This window comes from Dreissena polymorpha, chromosome 8 (assembly GCF_020536995.1).
Source record: "Dreissena polymorpha isolate Duluth1 chromosome 8, UMN_Dpol_1.0, whole genome shotgun sequence".
Classification (NCBI taxonomy): Eukaryota; Metazoa; Mollusca; class Bivalvia; order Myida; family Dreissenidae; genus Dreissena; species Dreissena polymorpha.
In genome coordinates, this window is record NC_068362.1 from 82,622,125 (window position 1) to 82,648,254 (window position 26,130).

Genomic DNA, 26,130 nt, shown 5'->3' on the forward strand with positions numbered 1-26,130 from the left:
CTAGTGCGAAGAAAAAGGTGCTTAACAAACATGTGGATAGTCCTCCACATCAAACTACAATATCGATGGATATATTGAGGGGGGGGGGAGGGGGGGGGCCAGGCAACACAAAGAAACCAAGCAACTAGTTGTTGTTGTTCTTGTAAACCAGTGAGCAGCCCAGTTAGATTTCTTGCTGAAAATTCATTGCCATTCACAATTACATCTGGCATATTGGATCTCGTGAAAGCTGGAGCAGAAAAAAAAAAGGCTCTAGGGGAAGTGAAACTAAATAGACAGACTGTGAGACAGCCTCATACGAGATGGTACATGGTGTTTCAAAAACATTTACGAATGCCTTTAATCTGACAGTGATTACAAGCACGAAGATAGATGACTGTCTCTGAACCTGATACAACGAATGTTGATGTTTAGCAATAACATGGTAAGATATTTTCATATGGACACAATGGAAGTTGTAATTGAACACTTGAACTCCACTGAAGTGGTTAGGGCAGATGCAAAGACCATTAATGGTGTTTTGGACACATTCAACAAATATTCCTTACCGCAGGTGTGTTAATTTTTAAACTTTTCAGTCCTTTCAAAACGTTAAAACAAAGAAGAAGAAGAACTACTGCCCCAGTAAAGAGAACTGAAAATACATTCTCACAAAGACGCTCTTCATTGGGTATCCCGGATAAAACTCTTCTGTTTGAACAAAGATATGGAATCTTGAGCATTTAAATGTGGCAGATTACAAGAAAGCATTGAAAAACAGACGGTTGAAGTAAAAAGCTTTGCTAAGCAAACAACAGTTTACTGTTTCTTTAAGTAAAGGGTAAAGGATAGTCTCATGATGAAAACAAGGGCTGTTTGTAAAACATGCATGCCCCCCATATGGGCTCTCCGTTGTAGTGACAGCCATTGTGTGAATATGTTTTTTGTCACTGTGACCTTGACCTTTGACCTAGTGACCTGAAAATCAATAGGGGTCATCTGCCAGTCATGATCAATGTACCTATGAAGTTTCATGATCCTAGCCATAAGCGTTCTTGAGTTATCATCAGGAAACCATTTAACTATTTCGTGTCACCGTGACCTTGACCTTTGGCCTAGTGACCTGAAAATCAATAGGGGTCATCTGCGAGTCATGATCAATGTACCTATGAAGTTTCATGATCCTAGGCATAAGCGTTCTTGAGTTATCATCCAGAAACCATTTTACTATTTCGGGTCACCATGACCTTGACCTTTGACCTAGTAACCTCAAAATCAATAGGGGTCATCTGCGAGTCATGATCAATGTACCTATGAAGTTTCATGATCGTAGCCATTAGCGTTCTTGAGTTATCATCCGGAAACCATTTTACTATTTCAGGTCACCATGACCTTGACCTTTGATATAGTGACCTGAAAATCAATAGGGGTCATCTGCCAGTCATGATCAATCTACCTATCAAGTTTCATGATCCTAGGCATAAGCGTTCTTGAGTTATCATCCGGAAACCATTTTACTATTTCAGGTCACCGTGACCTTGACCTTTGACCTAGTGACCTGAAAATCAACAGGAGTCATCTGCGAGTCATGATCAATATATCTATGAAGTTTCATGATCCTAGGCATAAGCGTTCTTGAGTTATCATCCGGAAACCATTTTACTATTTCGGGTCACAGTGACCTTAACCTTTAACCTAGTGACCTGTAAATCAATAGGGGTCATCTGCCAGCCATTATCAATCTACGTACGAAGTTTCATGATCCTAGGCATAAGCATTCTTGAGTTATCATCCGGAAACCATTTTACTATTTCGGGTCACTGTGACCTTGACCTTAAACCTAGTGACCTGAAAATCAATAGGGGTTATCTGCGAGTCATGATTAATCTACCTATCAAGTTTCATGATCCTAGGCCTAAGCGTTCTTGAATTATCGTCCGAAAACCATTTTACTATTTCGGGTCACCGTGACCTTGACCTTTGACCTAGTGGCCTCAAAATCAATAGGGGTCATCTGTGAGTCATGATCAATGTACCTATAACGTTTCATGATCCTAGGCCCAAGCGTTCTTGAGTTATCATCCAGAAACCACCTGGTGGACAGACCGACCGACCGACAGACCGACCGACCGACATGTGCAAAGCAATATACCCCCTCTTCTTCGAAGGGGGGCATAATTATGTTTCACTTCTTGTTAGAAATGCTTGAATACTATCTTTGTACTACAGTACAGCCAAAGCGGAACAAACGTATTTCGCGATCCGGGGCATCAAGGCGAAACGAGTCGATGCCGCGTCAGTCGTTGAAGCCGCGTCAGTATGCGGCGGCAAGTCGCATTTCCCCGCGAAACTTCGCATCTGTCCACCGAGGCATTCCGCGATCCGCAACATGATGCCGAGTCGATGCGCATCATGAAATAAAAAATCTGTTTAAAAATATTAGTTACATGTAGTTAACAAATTTTTAAAGAACAATTATAATAATAATTAAAATCATAATATATTTATTGTGCGCAGATTGTATTAGCATATACATGTAAGCATAGTTAATGTGTCTGGCCAATTAAGTTTGTTTCCCGCCCGTAGTGTATGTATTTCACACATAAACAATGTCACGTAATTATGTTTTCGCACATATAAGTGGTCAAAGCTCCAGCATATGGTGGATTTATAAATTAATTGCATGTTGATTCTGCTATTATATTTTAGCTGAGAAAATTAGCAGTTTGAAGCCACATCAATAATCAAGATGGTGAGGACGTATTTGTTGTTTTGTTAATTATCAGCTTATTTTAACTATTGTTTGAATATGCGTATATAAATACGTTTTATTTTGTTCATATTATACAGTTAATATCGCTACTAATTACCCGATAATCCCGTATATTCCAGTTTTAAAGCAAATGCTAGTAAATATTTACGATACACAAACATTCTCGATATTTCCTTAAGTATCAAATACATTTTGGCATTTGTTACTATTTATAGAGATGATAAAATAACGTCTAATCGGGGCGTTTTTTTTTTTCCACTGAACACGCGATTTACGCCTGACGTGATGTTCATGTATTTATACAACACAAAATACACCCAAACTTTCCAAACGACGTTCTACATGTCTGCATAATTTTCGCGCGCATTTTATGAAACAAAGGATATTTTAGCACAGTTTATTTGACGCTAGAATTTGCCAAAGGACGCGTTAGCATTAAAATTCGGAAGTGTGTTTCGGATTACAAATTTAATAATGATAATCGAACGAAATATAAACAGCTGCGCGTAATTAATTCTAAGCTACACATACATGTATGTACATGTAGGTGGATATCTTTTCACTCGATCCGCCGCGTACGTATGCGGCGGATTTACTCCGCGAAAGTACGCGAGGTTAATACAGACTCGGCGTCGTTGCGCGGATCGATGCCGAGTGCCATGGCGATACGCCGCGTGAACACACGATTCGGCCGCCGCGGACTAATAATCTGGCCGTGGCGTAGCCGCGGATTATGTTTGTGCCGCTTTGGCTGTACTGTATGTATTGATAATTGATTGCTTAATGTTAAACTGCATGCAAAAAGGAATAAAATTCATTGAATATTTACCATTTTTAATATTTTACCTTTAAAATTCATGAAAACTCGGTATTAAGACAACCTCCCTATTACGACCATTTTATAACAGTACCACAGGTGGTCCTAATAGCAAGGTTTTACTGTAATAATAAATTTACCCATGTTTTAGGCATGTTACCAGAAACTAAAAAATTTCTTTTTCAGTCTTTAAGGCTTTGTTAATATTCTTTTACTGTCCATTTTAAGAAAAATTTGGTAAGCCCTCATGGTTCATATTATTGTCTGGGACCAGTAAAAGATCAAGGTCACAATTCAATAGAAAAGGTCATGAATTGTCATGCCCACTCTTGATTATTGTCTTGTCTGGCTATCTGAGAAGCAAATGCATTTCAGGCATATGTCACATACCCTGTCAAGCCTTGTTTGCAATTGTGTTAGTTTCCAACAAAAACTAGTCATCTAAAAAAAAATGCTTTACTCCAGTCATAAATAGATAATGCAAGTTATTTCCTATACATCAAAAGTACAAAGGTGAAAAGTCATGACCTCCACAGGTCCATGCTTTCAACCTTAAATGGGACACTGGCGAGAAGCAATGACCTCTCCAGGCACATGTTTCCCATTTCCACATGTCCTTGTGGAAAGCAAACAGTTTTTTTATTAACTATTTTTGGGAATGGGGAACGGGCCCTTCACATTGGGGAAAAATCATGTCATTGTGACTAAAATTCTGAAATGTTGTTATTTTTTGCTTACAAATACAAACATTGAGAACAAAAGTGTTTTTAATATTGAATTTTATAACGTTCCAACTTATTGGGCTGAATTGGAAAAAAGGACACTAAAACCAAGAAAGTGGGGCATCACAGTTTGGACTTGAGCAGAGAGTGACACAGCGTACATTCATCAGTTCCAAGTGTACACAGGAATGGAGGAACACCAGAAGAAGGGCCTATTGTATTGGCCATCTCAAACACACGAATGTGAAAGTTTTTATGGACAACTTTTACACAAGTCCGGCCCTGTTCGCGGTGTCTTTGCCTATAGCATTGTGCGAAACAACAGAAAGGCCTGCCCAATGTACTGTTGCAGAGAAATGTAATGCTAGGCAAGCATGAGTACCTTGTAGCTCAGAAAGACGAACTTTCCTGTTGGTTTTGGCAGGACACAAAATGCGTTATGGTCCTGCCAAATTTCCACACCCTATCTGATATGTGTACTGTCAACAGTCGGTCTGGAAATGCGATGCAGCAACCAGTGGAAGTGCCCAAAATGCTCAGTGACTATCAAAAGCATATGAAGGGGGTGGACTTGTCTGACCAGACGATCGGCTACCACATCATCAACCATTGGTCAAGGAAATGGTGGAGACTGCTCTTCTTCCACTTAATGATGGGAAGCGCGCTCAACTCGTACATTATAGCGAAGGACTCAAACCCAGAAAAAGTCCGGCGGGATTTGTCAAATTTCCTGGACTTAGTGAAAGACCTCGTAGACGGTCTGATTGGGGACTTCATTGCAGCAAGGATGCTCCAATCTTGAACACTGCCAAACCGGCTCAAGTGCACACAATCGAGACTTTTCGAAAAGGAAAAGGTGTGTGTGGAATGTCGGTCTATTTTAAGCCTCTTGTGAGTACGCATGTGCTGTGCACTTTTGTCCATAATGGCAGACATTAACTGGCCGGTGACAAGTTTGAAGGGGAAATCTGATAAAAACAAAGATTCTTTAAGAAAAGTTGTTCAGAGAGCACTGAGCTTTTAAAATAGAAAAAAGTTAAAAAAAATGTATGCAAATGTATGAAAAAATGTATGATTTTTTTTCGAAAGATACAATTTTAAAAATGCGCTAGATATCCTGGATTAAATCTTATCATGAGAGAATAAGTTGGATTTCAACTAAAGTCGGAATGAGTCAAAAGGTGGGAAAGTTCACCTATGTGTTTTTGGACAATGGCCAAGGAGTGTGCCTTTAAGGCAATTCAAAATATTATACAAATCAACAAAAAAACTTTAACAAGCTAAACAAAATTCAAGGAACAATTGTTAAGTATATTTTTAATTTCTGTTGCAATTTTTATTTGAAGCCATGTTTAAGTATGAGTTTACAATTTTTTCATTTAAAAATATGGAGTAATATGTTGTATTTGGTGGCTACAGTGAGGAAAATCTCGATTATGACGGTAACAACAATTTTGGTCAGACAAAGCTGACATAGTTGGGTATTAAGAGACCCCTTGGGGAGAGCTTGGATGATAAAAGTAATGCACGTGCAGACAGTGAGTCATTTTTCTTCTCTGGTGAAAACCTTAAGTCATTAAACTACATCATCTGACATTGAATCTGTTTTGGTGGACAATATTACAGATATTTTCCGCAAAGGCATGGATGATTTTCAGTATTATAAGACCAGTTCATTGTTATTGTTTTGATTCCTGATTTTTCTCGCATGTGCAATGCATTGGTAGTCAAAAAAAAAAACAAGGGACAAAATTGTCACAAAACCAGGTTTTCATTGTGAAAAAAAATCTGATTAAGGGAGACAACTCAAACTGAACTTTTGAAATGAACAAACAAAATTAACCCCTTTTGTAAGTTTGTTTCAAAATAAATCTATTTTAAGTTGTGGTGACCTTGACATTGGAGATATTGACGTGATTCTTTCGTGCGACACACCGTCCCATGATGGTGAACAAATGTTCCAAATAATTGTAAAATCTCACAATGAATGACATAGTTATGGCCCAGACAAGCTCATTTATTGCCAATTTTGACCTTTGAACTCAAAGTGTGACCTTGACCTTGGAGATATCGACGTAATTATTTCGCGCGACACACCGTCCAATGATGGTGAACAAATGTGCCAAATGATTTTAAAATATGACAATGAACGACATAGTTATGGCCCGGACAAGCTTGTTCCGCCAGCCCGCCAGCCAGCCAGCCAGCCAGCCCGCCCGCATTCGCCAATCTAATAAAAGGTTTTTTCCTTCGGAAAACCTGGTTAACAATGGCAGAAAACAACACGGGAAATGAGTGATGGTCCAAGTACTTTCAATCTACAACTGCAAAAGTTAGATACAAAGAAAAGTTTAATTTCAATGGAAAGCCATTACCAGATCTATATTCAAACAGACTAAATGGGTGGAGTGAGGATAGTGGAGTGAGGATATTATGAGTTGGCCAGTCATTGAATATGGAGATATCTACCATTAACTCATTAACACATCGGGTCAGTATACTCGAGAAAAAATGAAGGCAATGAAGTCTCTTGATGGGTACAACTACTTTTTTATCAGGACATGTTCAGCCGTGTTCTGTACTTACTGTAGGCAAGGACAGTCCAATCAGCTTTTTGAAAGCCAAGGTTGTCCCATTCCAAAGAGCCAACGCCAAGCCCCATGAATCCTGGGTCAGCATTGACAAGGAAAAAGGAAGAGTGATAGCTGCACAAACTGTACATGCAAAGCTGGGTAAATAACAAAATTGTTTAAATGTGAAAACAACTTTTTTTTACACAATTAACTGTAATTTCTATACAATAACATTTAGAGTGGACACTGATAGTAAATACTGTTTAGGATTAATATTTTGTTTAGCACTATTATAGCCTGCCAACTGCTAATTTGCTGCTGTATGCAGAACACAGCACAACACATAAAATTTACATGTATCCTTAACTTTTGTTTTGCAGACTGGGTGAAGCCTGCAGCCACATTGCAGCACTGCTCTTTAAACTTGAAGCAATTGGCAGACTTCAACAAAACAGCCACTCAAAGAACAGTGTTTTGTTTCGTTAAAAATCGGGTCTGGTATTTCGCCCATTCCCAATTGAAAACAGTACATATTTTTCCCAAATTGGACCTAAACATTCCCAATTGAAAGTTTCATTTAGTTTTAAACATTTTGTTCATCTCCCATCCAGCCATATCTGTTTAACCTTATTTTAAAATTATACTGAAAAACAATTCTCAATTTGAATCATTTTTTTAGCACAACAGCAACAACACTAATTTCCCAATTTTAGGCAAAACGTTGCGTATTTTTCCAATTCAAAGCTACCCGGCCCCATTTCTAAAATGGTGAAAACAAGATATGTGTTTGTCAGAAACAGAATGCCCCCTACTGTGCCGCTTTGATGGTTTTTTTATCTTTGACCTTGAAGGATGACCTTGACCTTTCACCACTCAAAATGTGCAGTTCCATGAGATACACATGCATGCCAAATATCAAGTTGGTATCTTCAATATTGCAAAAGTTATGACCAATGTTAAAGTTTTCGGACAGACGCACAGACTGACAGACGGACTGACAGACAGTTCAACTTCTATATGCCACCCTTTTTTTTAAATTAAATTTCTGGGGTCATAAGGTTTCTTCCTATAAACATTTAGTCAAAAGTGAACTTAATGAAACCTATGGCCAAACGATTTCATCTTAAATCCATGATGACAGTTTCTCCATTCCGGAAGTGAAGGCGTCAAGGCAAATAAATGGAGAGAAAACATCAATAGATGTCACTTACCAAGCCTCAGCAGCAAAAGTTACCCATATCAAGTAAATATATACACATGTATTATTTCTTATATTATCAGTAATTACATAGAACTTCCCTCCCATATGTTATCACTGTGGTGATCCTGATATTTTGGGTGAAGAAGAGGAGGCCTATCACAGTCTTGGACGTAACCCACTGGACCGTCGACAGAGTCGACTGATTTTTGCGATGGTCGAGTGAAAATTCCAAGCCCATAGACTGGTCGAGTGCATTTTTCGTGTCCGAACTTAGTAACATGTCCGAAAAAGATTCAAATAGACGCTTATTCAAAACTGCATTTATTATTTCCCTTGAGCACTCATTGATTAGACGCTTATTGAACAGTGTTGTAAGTCAATCTCACGAGACGCTATTATTACTACTGGGTGGAGAACATGCAGCGATACATTTATTTTAATGCCTTTTCTCCGTTATTTTGAGGGAGCAATGCACACACATCAACTGCAAAATGAGAATGAAGGTTGCAACAAAAATTACGAACAGTAAATGAAACCAAATTGCAACCGTTATGGAAGAATAATCAGTCATGCCTCATGGCTTCGTTATGATGTCTCCAAGTATTATGGAATTTGATTCTGAACTAGAATTGCTGACTGACTGGCTGGTAAGTGCATTTCATACATAATGTAAGCAAACAACATGCAATTAAATATCATGCACTTACTTACAAGTATAGATTTTAACAGATAAAATTAATCTGCCAAGGAACGAATCCTGACATTATATTCAAATATATTATGCATTTTACATACTGGTACAATCGGCGACAAAGCATATGTGGCTTAGGCAATGGAACTTACTGCTACACAAGTCGTTTTAGATTAAGAAGTCTCAGAAGTTAGGGCAGAAATGTTACCTTCTTGTTCTACTTCTAATGCACAGGTATTATTGCTAGTTTGACATTGCATTTACTTTAAATTCAGATATTTTATTGGAAAATTCATATCATATTATAACTTTTTTTTTTTTCAGGCCGCCGTTAAGAGCATTCCTGACATGTCAGACCTAGATGTTGCTGACTCAGACAATGTGAATGACCATGATGGAATGGAGTTGTTTGGAGATCTTGTGTTAAATTTTTTGTCAGACATTAACTGTGAATAAAACAGAATCAAGTGTTTATTTGTTTTATCTTTATTATTCTATGTTTCTTCAATGCACACATAGTTACAAATGCAACAGAACTTTTATTTCGGGCTAGTTAAAATTGATTCGGGCTAGTGAAATTTCCAAGCTGGTAGCCCGGCTGGGCTAGTGCCTTAAGAAAATTAATGCCAAGACTGCTATCACATCTCTTTGACAGCAATATAGCATTGTGAGGCCAATATGCAGAGGATGTCTTGAGAGTGGCAAGATGCCCGCTACGAGAAATGTCCAAAAGATTAATAGGAAACGGAAACATTAAATACTGGACTTTCATTGACTTACAGGTCCAGCATCTTTAAAGTGTACGGACAGTTCTGTGTTTAATAGTGTGATGAAGTGTAAACTATAACTAGTGAACTTAGTTCTTCATATAACATTCAATGTTTTGTGTATTGTTACTACATTGTATTCATATTGGACGTTGGAATATTCATGGAACCCTTGGTCTGTAAAAGTGGATAGTGAACACTAGCATATTTGCTTAAGCATTGCTTTTATGCATTTTATACATCTAATTTTGTATGACAACATGACAAAAAATCAAATCTGATAAAAGATCATTCAAAGATGTTTGGCTTTCGGAATTCAAGTGGTTAGACTATAATGCAAAATCAAAAACGATGTATTGCAAAATATCCATACAGTTTCAAAAATCAAATTCATTCACTTTGGGTGTAGTATGTTGAAAAAAGACAACATTTCAAAACACAATTAATCAAAAGGTAATAAAAAAGAATGACAATCAATATTAAAATGAATATACAAGAACAATTTTTATATTATAAATAATATATTGAAAAAACAATAATATTTTGTTATGTTCATAATAAATATATATTGACACTTTTCACACGTCATATGAACACAGCTCCAGTGTGTCGGATTTTCAAAACTGTATGGCAGACGTTCTGAGGAGTGATCTTCTCCAGAAGATACAGACATCATGCAAGTACAGTATCATGATCGATAAGAGTAAAGACATTTCTGTGAAGCAAAATTTAGTAACCTATGTTAGACTTTTGGAAACTGATGAGTTTGGAATGACTTTGCCACATACTTACTTTTTAGGTGTGGCTGAACTTCAAAGAGCAAATGCAGAGAACATATATGAGAATGTAGTTAATTTGCTTGGTAGAAAGGGAAATGACATTCAACATCTCTCAGAAATTCTATCAAAATTGAAAACTTGGAGAACTTGTTGATTTTGTCCATAGACAGCCCACTAATGGAAAAGTTTGATTTCAAACGTGCTTTCAAGATTTGGGCTGGATTGAAGTTGAGGCGGATTATGGCCTTCTGCTAAAATGTATGTTCAGGATATCATGTGCTCATGTAATGTAAATTTATCATGTGCTTATTTTATGAACATGTGCTTGAGTTATGATGTGTATATCTATAAATGTTTTGTTGTACTGTTGTTTTTTTTGTTATGCACACATAATGTGGATTATGGCCTTTTGCTAAAATGTTTGTTCAGGATATCATGTGCTCATGTAATGTAAATTTATCATATGCTTATTTTATGAACATGTGCTTGAGTTATGATGTATGTACTTCTATAAATGGTTTGTTGTAAACTGTTTATTTTTGTTATGCACACATGATGATTAAAGTAATTAACATATTAAAGCTTTGTTTTGCAGTTTCTTCTTTTACAGGTGGTTCCTAATGCTTTGCTAAAACTTTGGCTACAGTTGCTAAAATTTGGCTACAAAAAATTACATTTGGCTAAAATGTTGGCTATAGAAATTTTTGGGCCAGGGGGAGCCCTGATTGTATATGGGTCATCTGGGGTCAAAAATAGGTCACCGGGTCAATGCTAGTAAAACCTTGTGTAGATGAAAGAGGTCACAGTTTTCCTCACGTCTTAATGAAATTTTGTCAGAATGTATTAATTAATGAAATCTGGCTTGGGATCGTATATGGGCTGATAGAATTTAGCCCATCACACGGTCACATAAGCTCACCATGTCACTTCGTGACAGGTGAGCTAAAAAAAGTTGTGGCCTAAATAAGTTACATGGTAAATTAAGACTTACCAAATTATTTTCCTTACATCTATTGATGCAAATGTTACCATTAAACGAACAAAGAAAAAAATAGTTTTTTTGTGCTTCATTAATTATTTTTGCAAGTAATGTACTAAAATGTAAGCAAAGCAACACAAAATATCTAGATTTTATTATTTTGACCACTGAAAATTGTATTTAACCCCTGACAATTACAAGCATGGGGTCATTTCTCTTGGTGTTTTACAAAGAAGCTTTAAAGGAATGGTCTTTATTATATGCATTTACTTTAATGATTTCAATATCCATAAGAAATGTTTTTGGCAGCTTCTGAACAGGCCCCTTTACCAGGATGTACACGATGACAGGGAAATGAAATGCACCTGTGATGCATTTGTGAAAGACTTTTTGTTCAATCCCCAGCAGTGCCAAAACTTAGAGACAATGACAGACAATGACAGGTGTGCAGAGCAACAGTTTACTGTGGCAACGTCACCGTGAAGGGCGTGTGAAAGCCACAGTAGCACACAACATTTTGACAGTTAAGTGCAGACTGCACCTCATGCCATTATCAACAAAATTCTGAAGAGGAAAGAGTGTAATTTGTCACATGTTGAGGGTGTTGCATTTTGCTTAAAGGTATAAGAAAAAAGCAAAGAAGCAGAAATATAATGCGTACATGAACAATTTCAATTGAGGGATTGTGGGCTTTTTGTTGACTCTACTAGGTTCCCACTGTTTGCTGCTTCTCCCGATGGTGTCAGGTCATGTGCATGGAACGTTGAAGGTCTTGTGGAAGTTACATTTGTAAGTGTTCATTTAAACACAGGGACCTTCAGATAAAAGACATACCTGAGATTGAACCTATGTTTTATTTAGAAATTGACACTTAAATCTAATCACAGATACTACACCCAAGTTCAGTTTCAGATGTATGTGGCAAACAAGAACTATTGTGACTTTGTGGTTTGCACAAATTAAGGTATCCATGTGAAGACTGTGCTGTTTTATAAAGAATTTGTTGACAAACTGGTTGTCAAGTGCACAGCATTCTGTCTTGATCATATTGGACCAGAAGTAATTGAGCAGAAGTTTGGTCCTTAGCGTATACATTACTCACCACAGGACAAATTGACTGCACACACAGATGACTTGATCTTTTACCTTAATTTTTTTTGCTAATTGAAAGACAGGTGTACCTTGATAAGGTTGACAACACATGACAATTACTTGTTGAAATTTTCATGTTCATGTCAGTTTGTTATTGCATTTCCTTATTATGTTTTTGTGTGTGTAAGAACCAGGTTTACTTAAGACAGCAAAGATAAAGCATTGCAGTTCTGCTATATTCCGCAATATTCTATCTTGATTCTTTTTTGCGAGTAAAAATCCACGTGTAACCGCCATTCCTACCAGTTAATGATCCGAGAAGGCTTTTTGTTTCGTTATTCGAGCGTGCAGAATGTAAAAATAACTTACAGAATGGATTATTTAAGTGACATGACCTTGGATACATTTAGATTATGGTCTATTCATGAATTGAAAGAGTTTCTGTCTTGAGAGAATCATTTGATTAACTCGCAGCGAGGTAAAACAAAAAGACTTAACACTTACTGACTTAGCTAAATCAATGAGCATATCGTATGAATTGAGTTTAATAAAAAGCATAATTAGTGACACATCATGTGAAGATTTTGGTGGTGTAAGGGACCTATTCAAATGTTTGTTCTCGTTCGGTATTGCGCAACATTTTAGGAGCGTTTGTCATGGTTGTCTCTGCCCTTACATGTACCAACAAAAAGCTATACCAGTTTTTCTGTCTACTTATAATAACTTGTTTCTGTACTGAAATAAACGAATAACCAAATCTATATTAAAAAACAGTTATCATCTATTAAGTGTAAGTATTAAAACATCCCTTACACGTTACAGAAATAATTTTGATTGTTATTTTGACATCACAATATTTCATCTCTATTGTTCATCTCTTTGAAAACTAAAAACATGATCAAATCAAACTGTTAACTGCCGGTGTAATATAATTATATTATATAAAATTGCCTTAATCATTTATATCTTGCAATGAAGATATTAAAATGTTGTGTAAAATATGTATTTGGTTTTTCAGAGCCTTTTGTGTTTGGTAAGAGAAATCACCGGTTGACAAACAGGCTGAGCAGATTGAATTGAGGTTGCTTCAGGAATACAAGAAAAACCTTGTCTTGCCCGATGGAGATGTCATACCAGACCCATTCACACTCATTACAGGATGGAAAAGTGAAGTCTGGAATTTCAATGTGGCCTTCCATATACATAACTGACATATCAGCACACTTGAATTGCTCAACACCGCAAGATGTGTTAAATAGACAATTCAATGAATACAAGAAAGGTAGAGCATACCGATATTTCGAGAGCAAGTGGGTGCAGGAAGTGTTCGTACATTGCATAAGCCCAAATAGCAAAAAATGTGTTTTTAAATGCAAAGTAACTCCATTGCAGTCTTTTAGCAATAAAGCTTATGACTCTTTGGTTGTAGTAAAAAAAATTGGAGCAAATGGAACTGGCAGCATATTGCTTGTGTACAGCTGGTATGCTTGGTGCATGCAACCATGTTGCTGGACTGCTCTTTAGAGTTGAATATGCTGTAAAGACTGGTGCTACTCAAACATCGTCAACCAGCCAACTGTCAACATTGAATGTTCCGAAAAAGAAACCTGACTTGAAACCAGTGAAGGTTAAGGATGTAATGTGGACAAAAGGGAAGTATTCTAAAAGGACCAACTGAAAAAAGCACAGCTAACTTCAAGCATGATATGAAGAAGAAATTCACACCCCTGAACAAATACCAACTTGAAAAAGTAAAACATAAGCAAGAAGAAGGAAAGGACCTTTACGACATCATTAAAATGAAGTGAAGGATTGTTGCTTTGTGCTTATGCAGGAAAATAGAAGAACCACTGAGCCAAAAACAAACTGACCAGCTTCTGTGATGCAGGTGGCAGAGCAGGTGAAAACAAGTGGAAGTGTCAAATGTCATGATGGACAAAATCAAAATGACAGAGCAAGAATGCAAGGCTTTGAAAACTGCAACCACTGCTCAGTCATACTCCACTCTATTGACAGAAGAAAGGAAGGGGAGGCTGACTGCAAGCCTGTTTCATAGAATCAGTAGCCTTGTTGATACTTGAGGAAAGACCCTTCCTCAGATCCTTCAGCGCTGCTGAAGACAGTTTTTGGCAAGGCTGAAGTAAAGCCAAGCAGTGCCATGAAACATGGAATAGCCTTGAAACCAGTCACAAAGAACGCTTACATTACAGTAATTAAAAAAACACATAAGAGGTTTAAAGCGAAGGGCTCTGGACTTACTGTGTTACAGAATAAGCCTTTTATTGCTGCCAGTGCAGATACTGTGTTACAGAGTAAGCATTTTATTGCTGCCAGTGCAGATCTTGAAACAGAGTGTGAATGCTGTGGCAAGGGGATCTGTGAAATAAAATGTCCAGAATCAGTAAAAAAAACATGTCCCCATCTGCTGACAATTTGAAGTATTTAAAACTGGAAAATGTAACTTTATCATTGGACAAAAATCATCAATACTTGGCACAAATACAAGTACATATAATAATCAAATAAAAATCTTGGATCAAAAACACTGTGACTTGACCGTGTTTACCTACCATGGCCATGAGAGTTGACTTTGATGAACAATTCTGGCTGATTCTTGAGGAAAAATGAGTTTGGTTTTGGAACAATTTTGTAATGAAGGCATTGTTATGCAGTGAAACAGATGAGAACCAGATGCCAGCAAGCCAGATTGCATCTGTGGATGTCAGTGGGCAACTTAACATGGGCAGCAATACACAGTTATCTTGTAGAAAAGCACTGGAGCCAGTTCTGGAGAGAAATACCAGTGCATATGTAGCAATGTTTATGAAAAGTTCCTTGCTCAATGAAACATGGATAGGCCCTTGCAGGCTTTGAACCCATGCATATAGCAATCTTAGCAATCCAAATACTAAGGCTATGATCAGTAGTCAGATGTGTTATTACCACTCTACTATGAATGTTACTTGCCAACATATGATTGTTTCTTTTGCATCTTTGGTATACAGTGTATTTATAATATCAAACCACTGGTGAAGTTCACATATGGTTACAATTATCTGCAACTTTTTATCAAGATCATCTTTCCTAAAATTCTTTTGTAGTATCTCCCCATTAGAAACTTTTTTAGCATTGAAGCCTTCAATGTACCTAGAGGCTAATGTTGATGTCACATGACGTCATTTAACTGGCATTGATGTAAATAGCAACCACTACAAGGATGGCTGCATCATAGAAGGAGTTTAGCCCCTGGAGAGTTCTAATCTGAATGAAACAGTTATGCCTGCTGTTACATTCCTAGTCATCTTTTATTTGTCTTTCTGTTCAATAAGTAACATATTCAGGGGGACATCCATTTCATATGGAAGCATTTATGATCTTATTTACATAGCCCGTTCTTTTGCAGAATCAAAGTATGCAGGAGTGAAACATTCCCATGACATCTGGCATGCTGCAAAACATTTAGGGAAGAAGCTAATCAAGTTTTTTTATACTCCCTTCTTTTAGCTGAGTGTTGATAACTTGACATAGTCAAGTCTTTAACATTTGGGTCATAACTAAATATGAACTTCATGTGTAAAACACAGTACTACTGAGTCATAAACTGTTGCATGTATTTATATAAAACTGACTTTGACCCAAAATAACCCCATTGAGGTCATTTGCCATCTTTTATTGGTTCCTCATTTTATGCCCCCACCATTTGAAGATATTCATTATATAATTAGGATTTACTGGGTAATCTTTGTACATACATCATAGTCATTGTAACATGTATGAAAACCGCTAATTTCCTCATAGAAAATTGTTGTTATTCATTACTGATATAATGAGTACCAGGAGGCCGTTTCATCACTATTTACGGTTTTTATACGATTGTAAATTACGTATCAAGATGAATGTAGTCGTTTACGACTTAACATAAATTCTAATTCATCAACGAAATCATAAAGGCACCATACATAAAATACGACTACATAAATATACGTATTTTGTAAACAATAAACATAGTGACACAGTCTGAAAAAAATGCATGACGTATTTTTCGCGCGTTCTGTCAGCAGACGTAAATATCGCTAGACTAATGATGGTGGTTGTAGTCAAACAAAACAAAAACAAAAATTTGAACATGTCGGAAACAACGATTCTTGTCGACCGGTGTGTCGAAGGATACTGTCTGCTGTTTGACAGTCACTCTCCTTCCGTTACGAAAGAAAAAAGAGGATTTATTTTGTAAGGAGACGGTTGAAATGTGAATTGACAACTTGTTCATTTTGTTAGTCTTGAACTAAGTTGAAGTTAAATGTATTTATCGCATATTTTCATATTCATGAGTAAAACTATATTGCTTAGAGTAGTCTTTTGTGTGTTTTTTCTATGCAGAAAGGCGATTGTTGTGTAACTCAATTAGCAGTTTAAAATCGATTTATTTAGGCCTAGGAAATGATTCAATTCAGGCTCACAATAACTTGAATAAGACATTATGCATTAAAAGTCTGTCATGTCAGCAATGTTGTTGTTCAATTATCTTGTATTTAATTTCAAGAATGTATAAGATGCATATTACAAAACATGTACAGTACATGGTTCTGGGCTCGTTACTCTATCGCTGGGCAATCAAAATTTTAAAGATGGTTTCTCGTGCGGGCAACCTTTTGTAAAGTTCTTTTGTGACTGCTTTCTGTATCATGGTATAAATAATTGATTTCTCAGATAAAAGATTAAGTTTTCAATGTTATTTAATTCCATGAAGGATAAATGCAGTAACTGTTTGACCATGAAGCGAAAAGAAAATGAGTGGACCTGACAGTAAGTTGTATGAGTGTGATTTATGTTTTATTCATTTTTCAACAAAGCATAAAAGCGTTTTTTTCCATATGCCATATACATATGCAATATTTTAAACCTCAATGTAAATTTCATATGTCTTAATAACTTGTAATTGCTTCTACGATGTTGACAATTCAGTTGTATCTTGATGTATATTTATTGATACAAATACATTTTATTTAAAGTGTAATTTAAAATAAATGTTATATTTATTAGAGTTCCACAAAGGCAAAAGAAAAGAAATTGAAAAAGGAAGTAGGACAAACTAGCGGTGGACCTGCGCCAGATAAATTGACACCACTTGAAGAAAAGGTAGTTATAAATTTAATTTGTGAACATTAAATGATGAATTTCACTCTAGACAATATTCCTATTCATTTATGTTGATTCCATACTTATTGCAAATTGCTATAGATCCACACTGACAGTAAAGTCAAACGTATTGAATTGTATTTTTAAATGTTTTCTTCACTGATACATAGTAGGAATCTTATATTTCAGTTGGGGCGAAAGAAGGAAAATGCCATATTATGAAGTGGAATAGACACATTATAAAGTCAACCATTTTTGGTTTGCTTGTAAAGAGGCAGATTCTTGCAGCCAGTTTATGGTAATGATTTAATTTACAACACCACAATGTATAATATTATTGTACATTTTTGCAGAGTTTAATGAGGATTGTTTACAGTATTAATGACTGTGACAGTAGATAAGTAGATTTCACTTTCAAGGGATCTTTTCAGGAAACAAGATTAAGGGTGTCATTTTTAGGTGGAGCAGGACCCCCCCCCCCCCCCACATCCTAAATTAGCATTGGTTTGGTGCAGTAGAACCCCATGCAAGACAGTGCTGCACTTCCAGGGTCCGCTAAAGAAGACATGTCCCAGTTTTAACCGCAAACACGTCCTATACAGAAAAATAAAATTTATCAATTAAAGGTTCTCAGGTTTTAGTGCATTGATTTGTTTGAATCCATACACTGGTCTGAGCAAGGCTCTAAAGCAGATTATGCATCCAAAAATGATATCTTCCTTTTTCACACATGTATTTGATATCCGAAAGAAATATTAGGTAAGCGAATTTTGAAGTGCTGCTTGTGTCTATGTAATCATTATATTTCTAGTCTATATGGAGAGGTGTATTGCACCACATTACAAACAAGCATGAGTGGATCTTACAGCATGGAAGTGGGTCGGGCAAGCGCCTTCATGGCCCGCTATCTGAAGAAAACAGGGAGACAGAGTGGCTGGACCCTTCCAGAGATTGCCAAGCTTTAAAAAGCTTGGCATTAATTGTGCTGGACAAGAAATTACTGGGGAACGTACACTACTACCTAAATTTCAGGTATGTATAATTTCAAATTGCTTACAAACCATAACTAGTTTCAATCATATAATTTTAACCTAATTGTCTGGAGGCTGTATTATCAATAACCGTACTATTATTAAAATCGCAGTGAAAAAAATGAGCGTACAACCAACTTAAGATTTCTTGTACGACTGTATTATCAAACACATCGTACGAACTTTACAATTTACGAATCGTAAGAAAATCACGCATGCGCAATGAGTCATTGTCTAACTCTTAACATTCGTTGAACCTAAAACTCTATATAAAATGAAAATTAGAAATAAAGTTATTGATTTATAATAATTATTTTAGGTTGTAACAGTTATTCCAAAGTGCTCCATAGATGATATAGCGAGTGCCATTGATGTCTTTGCTGGTAAATATACTATATACTACACTTTCTTAATAATATATGAATCTTGATCAGTTCTTTGCATGTGATATATAGTTCTATTGTAAACACATTGAATAGCAATTATTGTAAATTATGTTTTGGATTATTCTAGTAGTTCAAGAATTGGACAGCATACCGTATATGTGCGCTAATAAGACGCCCTCGCTTATAAGACGCACCCCGATTTTGGACTTTATAATCGGTGGATTTAAGACTGACCCGCGTGTAAGACGCGGTCAAATTTTGCCGTTTTCATTGGTCGAAAAACGGCAGAATGTTGAAAAAAATCAATAAGAAACACATTGAAAATTTTTCAAACTCGCGCTGCATACAATAAGTAATTCACGCAAGTCCGAAAAATAAAACAATCAAACAACAAAGTAAATAATATTTGTTTATTTCATGATATATAAGTAGGTTTTAATTTATTTTCAAGTATTATTAATACAGTAAAAATAATTATCAAATTAACACAATTTCTAACAATTGCGTATTTAATCAATTTGCCATAACAATTTCAAACATATTACGTTCGTAATTGATCGTATCAGTCATCTTAAAATCCCTCGAAATCCTCATCATCGCTTTCACCGAACAGTTTGTAGAATTCCTCACTAGTGAGCTTGTCATCGTAAACCCAGTCGCCGATATCATCGTCATCATCGTCGCAATCACTAATCTTTGCACAGGCCGATACATCCTCAGATTAATCGCCATTTTCCACAAGATCATCAAACAACTCGTCATCCTGTGTACCATCCATTGAGTTTGAGATCATAAGAGTTACGTTTGTGTTTCATTTTGACGATTCCAGTAGTTGTAATTTGTAAATATAATTATATTGTTTGACGGGTATTGAAAACTAAGAGGCAGATATAGATTACCTTGATTATGCAAATGTTACGCCCATTGTCTATAGGTAATGCCTACTTTCATAAAATTAGCCAATCGCGTGATAGAGTGAAATCACGGGTCAAGAAGAAAGCCACCTGTGGATAATTGCATGCGGTCGCTCTTTGCTCCCGCTGTCGTGGGTCCCTAATAAATAAGGTGTCATCGGCAAGGGGGTCGTCTGAATGAACGTGTTTATTTAACAATTGACAGTTGCAAACTGGTAACTATTTTCAGACGATACCCTTATTGCCAATTATGTCTTAATTGACAATTAACAGCGTCGAACAAAGACGATCAGGTGATACAAATTTGTCAAGAAGCACTTGTAATCGCGTGTTTATTTAACAATTAACAGTTTCAAACTGAGAACTGATTTTGCTGTTATTTTAAGCATGTTTGGCATCGTGTCGCCGCTTACACACGTATACTATTATGTCCAATTTATATGACATTTAACGACGTCGCGCGCAGACAATCGGGTGATACAAACTTTTCAAGCATAACCATGGACAATATAACGCCTTACGACCCCAAAATAACAAAATTCAAATAAAAAATAATAGACAACAAAATCAATAACGATACATTTTATTTCAAGTAAATCGGTAACTGAACATAGCGTTCCGATACACGGTACGGGCAAATACGGACTTTAGAGAAAATGCAAATGGCTGCCGCGATGATTCAAAACAATTGACAAGTGTCCAACTTGGCCAGCGTAAGCCCAGTAAACTCGATATTTTGAAAAATTTCGCTTATTTTCACAAGTAACTCGCTTATAAGACGCGACCCCCACTTTAATTTATTAATTTGAGTCTTAAAAATGCGTCTTATAAGCGCACGTATACGGTACTGTGCCTCAAACTGGTGATAAATGTGTCAATTTTTTTGTTATAATTACAAGATTTTGTATTAAAAATTGTATCATTAAATATTGTTTGAATACTTGTTTTTGTAACTTAATAATTTTAAATTTTAATATTTCATGGTTTAGTATTTACTTTATGTAATGGTATTTCCATACGATTGTTAATATGCATATTAATTGAACTGTTTGTTGTAGATGATAATTCCAAAGAAGGAGATGTACCATCTAAAGCTAACAGTAATAGTGGTATGTTTCTTATTTAAACAAGATACAATGAAAAATAATAATAATGGTACAGAATATCAATAACACTTATTGTTTGAAACCTTTTGTATGTTGTATTATGGGTATGTGTTGGCAACACTGAATGTACATTGTTATTTAATTGTCTTCATTAATGAACATGTGTAAAATAAAATGAACCATACATATAAAAGGTATTGATCTATACCTTATTTTCAAAATATCTCTTTTTGTATATTTTGCCACTTTTTTCTAATGAGAGCAAAAGTTATTTATGAAAATTTAAAAAAAATGATTATGCAAATTTTATAAACAATATGCAATTTAAAATTGATTTCCAGAACAAGTCCAAGGGGCATTGTGCACGATCCTTCTAGGTCCAGCAATGGAAGTATCCAATGAGCCAGGTAAATTTTGTTTTCAAGTATAACACAGGATGTAATAGCATTGCAAGAGAATGTAATGATAATTCTCTTTTACCATGACATTCATCATCATCATCAATGTTTGTCCATCAAAGATCGATTGATAGCACAATTCAAGTGCGATGTGAACTACATTTTTTTTCAAAGTAGGTCTTTTCCAAACTCTGTTTTTAGACTACTGAAACATAATTATTGCAAAGTTAAGGATCATGTTTAAAAAAACTAGACGGCTACCTTTAAGCCCACGATAATATTTGTCAAATATGCACAATTTTTTTTAAAAAGCATTCTTAGTTCTTATGTCATCTAAGGTGCCACTTAATCTGATTTATTTAAGGTCCTACGAAAGAAGTTGATCATTCAAAACAGTTCCAGCTTTCCATAGCGGCAACGTTGACCACAGAAACAGCGGTCAGTTATAGCAAGATCTTGTCCCAAAGTGTTGATGCCCATGTGACAGTCTCAGCTCATCCTCTTAAGCAATTATTCTTGACAAGTGGCTAGCGTAACAAAATAGCATAACAAATCACAATAGCCTCACTGAAAAAAGAGCCAAGCTGAGGACAAGAGCTTTGCTGATGACAAAATAGTCAATTCTGACAAAAGTCTCATAGATGTCAAAAGCATGTCGGTTGAAAAGAACCTGACTTGTGTTAAGGGCCTCACTGTAGACAAGAGCCTGACTGAGCACAAGGGCATCACTGATTTTAAGTGCTTCACTGATAAAAACAGCCACACAAAAGACAAGAGCCTGACTCATATGAAAGGTCTAAATGAAGACCTAACTGATGATAAGAATCTTGCTTACATTAACAGTTGAACTGCTGACAAGAGTCTTGCTGATGCCAACAGCATTACTGCTGACAAAAGACTCACTGATAACAAGAAACTTGCTGAGGACAAGAGCCCCAGAGCTGACAATACCGGCATGTCTGACAAGAGCCTTATTGAGGAGAAAAGCCTTGGCAAGGACAACAGCCACATTGAGGACAAGAGGTATTGTGAAAATTATTCGCTTGATGAAAAGAATCTGGTAGATGACAAAGGCTTTATTGATGACATGCATTTCACTTTATACAAGGGCTTTGCTTATGAGAAAAGCGTGTCTTATGACAATGTCCGCTCTGATTATAAGAGCCTGGCAGATGACAAAAACCTCTCTGCTGACAAGGTAATTCCTGCTGATAAAAGCCTATCTAATGACCAGCGCTTATCTGAAAACACACTCTGCTGGTTTACTAGTGACAAGAACATCCCTGACCAAAAGAGTCCGCTTTTACACGAACCTGCACCAAATCAAAGATGCGGAATAAAACTATTTGCATCAATTAAGCGTTATGCCTTATGCCATAAATCACAAGGTAAATCTTCCAATAACGCACTGTTTTCGAAAAGTTGGACTGACTTACCTCCCTATGCTGTTACGTCATTCCTGTACATCCACCTTTTTTAAAAGCGTTATTTCTGCAGAGACGATCAACTGCATTGCTGTTACATCAATACTTTTATGTAAAATTAAGGACTTTTTTGACCAATTTGTTCATTATGAAGATGAGCTGCATGAAATTAGACCGTATATGTACGAGCCAAGAGCAGAAAGCCAGGAAACAACTATCTCCAGCGAAAGTGATAAAAGAACGACAGCAATCAAATCTCCATTCTGTATCATTTTAACTTCAATCTCCTCAGAGACCATACATGACCATGGGCCCAGGAGGAGGGTAAGCAATTTCATGAGTGAGTGAAAATAATTTCTGTATGTTCAAATTTGATGTTATTTTGTTTTCTTTCTATGATCTATCTAAGAAACTTCTCCGTGTTTTTTTTTTTTATTCCATTGCAGAAATGTTCACATTAAGGTTACAACCCCTCAGAAAAATGATTAAAATTCATGCACTGAAAATTTTACCCAAAATTGGTTTTCCCACATTATTTATCCCCCATTTATGGCTGCTATGACCCTTTCCCAGAGTCTTGTTCTCATTCAGTATAAGTAGTGGTAATTTTCTTCCATCGACTCAATTTTCTGGCAATAAATGGCATTAACAGGGGTGTAAATTGTCCCAAATTTGAAATCTGGAAAATTAAGCCGAGAGTCTGAGGCTGTACGATAAAGGGAATAGAGGGCAGAGCCCCCCCTGAGCCCGAGCTTATTGATCTTTTTTATAGTCTTTCTAGGTGCAATTGCTGGTGAGTACAATTAGAAATATTATCAACCAGACCATCTGTAACACCGCATGTGTTATATCATTCTATAAAAGTGTTATAAAGAATGTTGAGAATAAAGTAAAATAGAAGAACCAGTATCACTAAAAAGACTGTCCGAAAACATGCCAAGATATGTCTTAGCAGTAATGTAACGACTGGCCCCCTTTACTACTCCCCCCTTGTTTTATAACGATTCGCCTCACATATATAAGGACTCGCCCCACATATATAACGACTCGCCCTATCAAAAGAAAATGTTATTTTATATGTGGTAATATAAATGCGGTGCTTCTATAAACAAGAGCTGTCACAGGACAGCGCGCTCGACTATTCGAGTGCTTGACAGTATAACCTAAGCCATCATGGGGAAATTGTTCATATTCAATAATCTATTAGACGATCTTTCAAAAATAAAGAAATTGTGGGGGGGTAGGGGGGATGGGGGGGAGTGAGAGGGGGGAATAATGTGGGGTGTGGTAATTTATTAATGATGTTTAAAAAAAAAAAAAAATAGGGGGGATGGAGGGGTGGGGGTGAGAGGAGGGTATAATGTGGGGTGTGGTAATTTATAAGATGTTTAAAAAAAAAACATATTTTTTTTTTTTGTGGGGGTGGGGGGTAGGGGGGGGGGTGGGGGTTGAGAGGGGGGTATAATGTGGGGTGTGGTAATTAATTAGATGTTTAAAAAAACAAGGGCTGTTTGTAAAACATGCATGCCCCCCATATGGGCTGTCCGTTGTACTGGCAGCCATTGTGTGAATACGACTTTTGTCACTGTGACCTTGACCTTTACCCTAGTGACCTGAAAATCAATAGGGGTCATCTGCAAGTCACGATCAATCTACCCATGAAGTTTCATGATCCTAGGCGTATGCGTTCTTGAATTATCATCCGGAAACCATTTTACTTTTTCGGGTCACGGTGACCTTGACCTTTGACCTTGTGACCTCAAAATCAATAGGGGTCATCTGCGAGTCATGATCAATCTACCTATGAAGTTTCATGATCCTAGGCATATGCGTTCTTGAGTTATCATCCGAAAATCATTTTACTATTTCAGGTCACCGTGACCTTGACCTTTGACCTAGTGACCTGAAAATCAATAGGGGTCATCTGCGAGTCATGATCAATCTACCTATAAAGTTTCATGATCCTAGGCATATGCGTTCTTGAATTATCATCCGAAAATCATTTTACTATTTCGGGTCACCGTGACCTTGACCTTTGACCTAGTGACCTCAAAATCAATAGGAGTCATCTGCGAGTCATGATCAATCTACCCATGAAGTTTCATGATCCTAGGCGTATGCGTTCTTGAGTTATCATCCGGAAACCATTTTACTATTTCAGGTCACCGTGACCTTGACCTTTGACCTAGTGACCTCAAAATCAATAGGGGTCATCTGCGAGTCATGATCAATCTACCCATGAAGTTTCATGATCCTAGGCGTATGCGTTCTTGAATTATCATCCGGAAACCATTTTACTTTTTCGGTTCACGGTGACCTTGACCTTTGACCTAGTGACCTCAAAATCAATAGGGGTCATCTGCAAGTCATGATCAATGTACCTATGAAGTTTAATGATCCTAGGCCCAAGCGTTCTTGAGTTATCATCCGGAAACCACCTGGTGGACGGACCGACCGACCGACAGACCTACAGACCGACATGTGCAAAGCAATATACCCCCTCTTCTTCGAAGGGGGGCATAATATTATAACGCCTCATACCAACAACGACATACCTGAAGCAAGAGGCAAAAGAAACATTTTTCAAATGGAATTATCTTTACTAAATATAATATTATACACTAACACACAATAACCAATAGTTATAACGAGTATCTACATGTACAAATATATTTACAACCAATAGTTATAACGAGTATCTACATGTACAAATATATTTACAATGATTTATTTAAATTAAAACTGGGCCAAAAAAGCCAGGTTCTTGGTTCGAATGAGCCTGAAATTGGGGCCAAATGAGCCTGAAAAATCTGGGGCCAAAAGAGCTTGGTGCCAAAAGAGCCGACACCCCCCAACCCTATCTCTCCTTAAACAAACTCATCGGAGTGACATTCATCTCAAAATTGACCCTGGACGGCTCAATAATATACATTTTGCCTTTATTATGCTTTCAGTCTGTATCTGTACCTGGCCTACAGATGTTTTACCAGATTGGTGTACGGGCTACTGGGAAAGAAATGCAGACGGTTATTCCTTCATGTGCTGTCAACGCCATTCATAAACAAACCCTTTTGAGAAATACAGCGTGCTTCACTATCCTTAGAAGTGATTTTTGTTCTAAATATGTGTAGTTAAGAGACCTATAATTCACAACTGGAGAAGATACAAACTTTACCATTATCTTGGCTTATAATTTGCATTATTTTCTTGTGTTAACACAGAAATTGTGAGAACTTGGTAACAAATCATGATGAGACAAATGAAGAAATAATTAGGATAAATTAACATACAGGAAAAAAGAACTGGCGTAGCAGTCCATCCCCCCCCCCCCCCCCCCCCCGGCCAGTTTTTCCCTGGGG

At 36.7% G+C, this 26,130-nt stretch overlaps 1 protein-coding gene and 1 long non-coding RNA gene across 5 annotated transcripts in view; both read right to left on the reverse strand.

Annotated features, from left to right (window-relative positions):
- Positions 1-26,130, reverse strand: part of LOC127842328 (swi5-dependent recombination DNA repair protein 1 homolog) — a 144,835-nt gene that overhangs the window by 70,038 nt on the left and 48,667 nt on the right. The gene's annotated exons all lie outside the window — the stretch shown is intronic.
- On the reverse strand, positions 373-25,172 carry LOC127842331 (uncharacterized). Its single transcript, XR_008031554.1, has 3 exons — positions 25,089-25,172; positions 24,515-24,943; positions 373-1,667 (listed from the first exon to the last, which is right to left on the reverse strand). It is a non-coding gene; the product is annotated as an uncharacterized LOC127842331 (long non-coding RNA).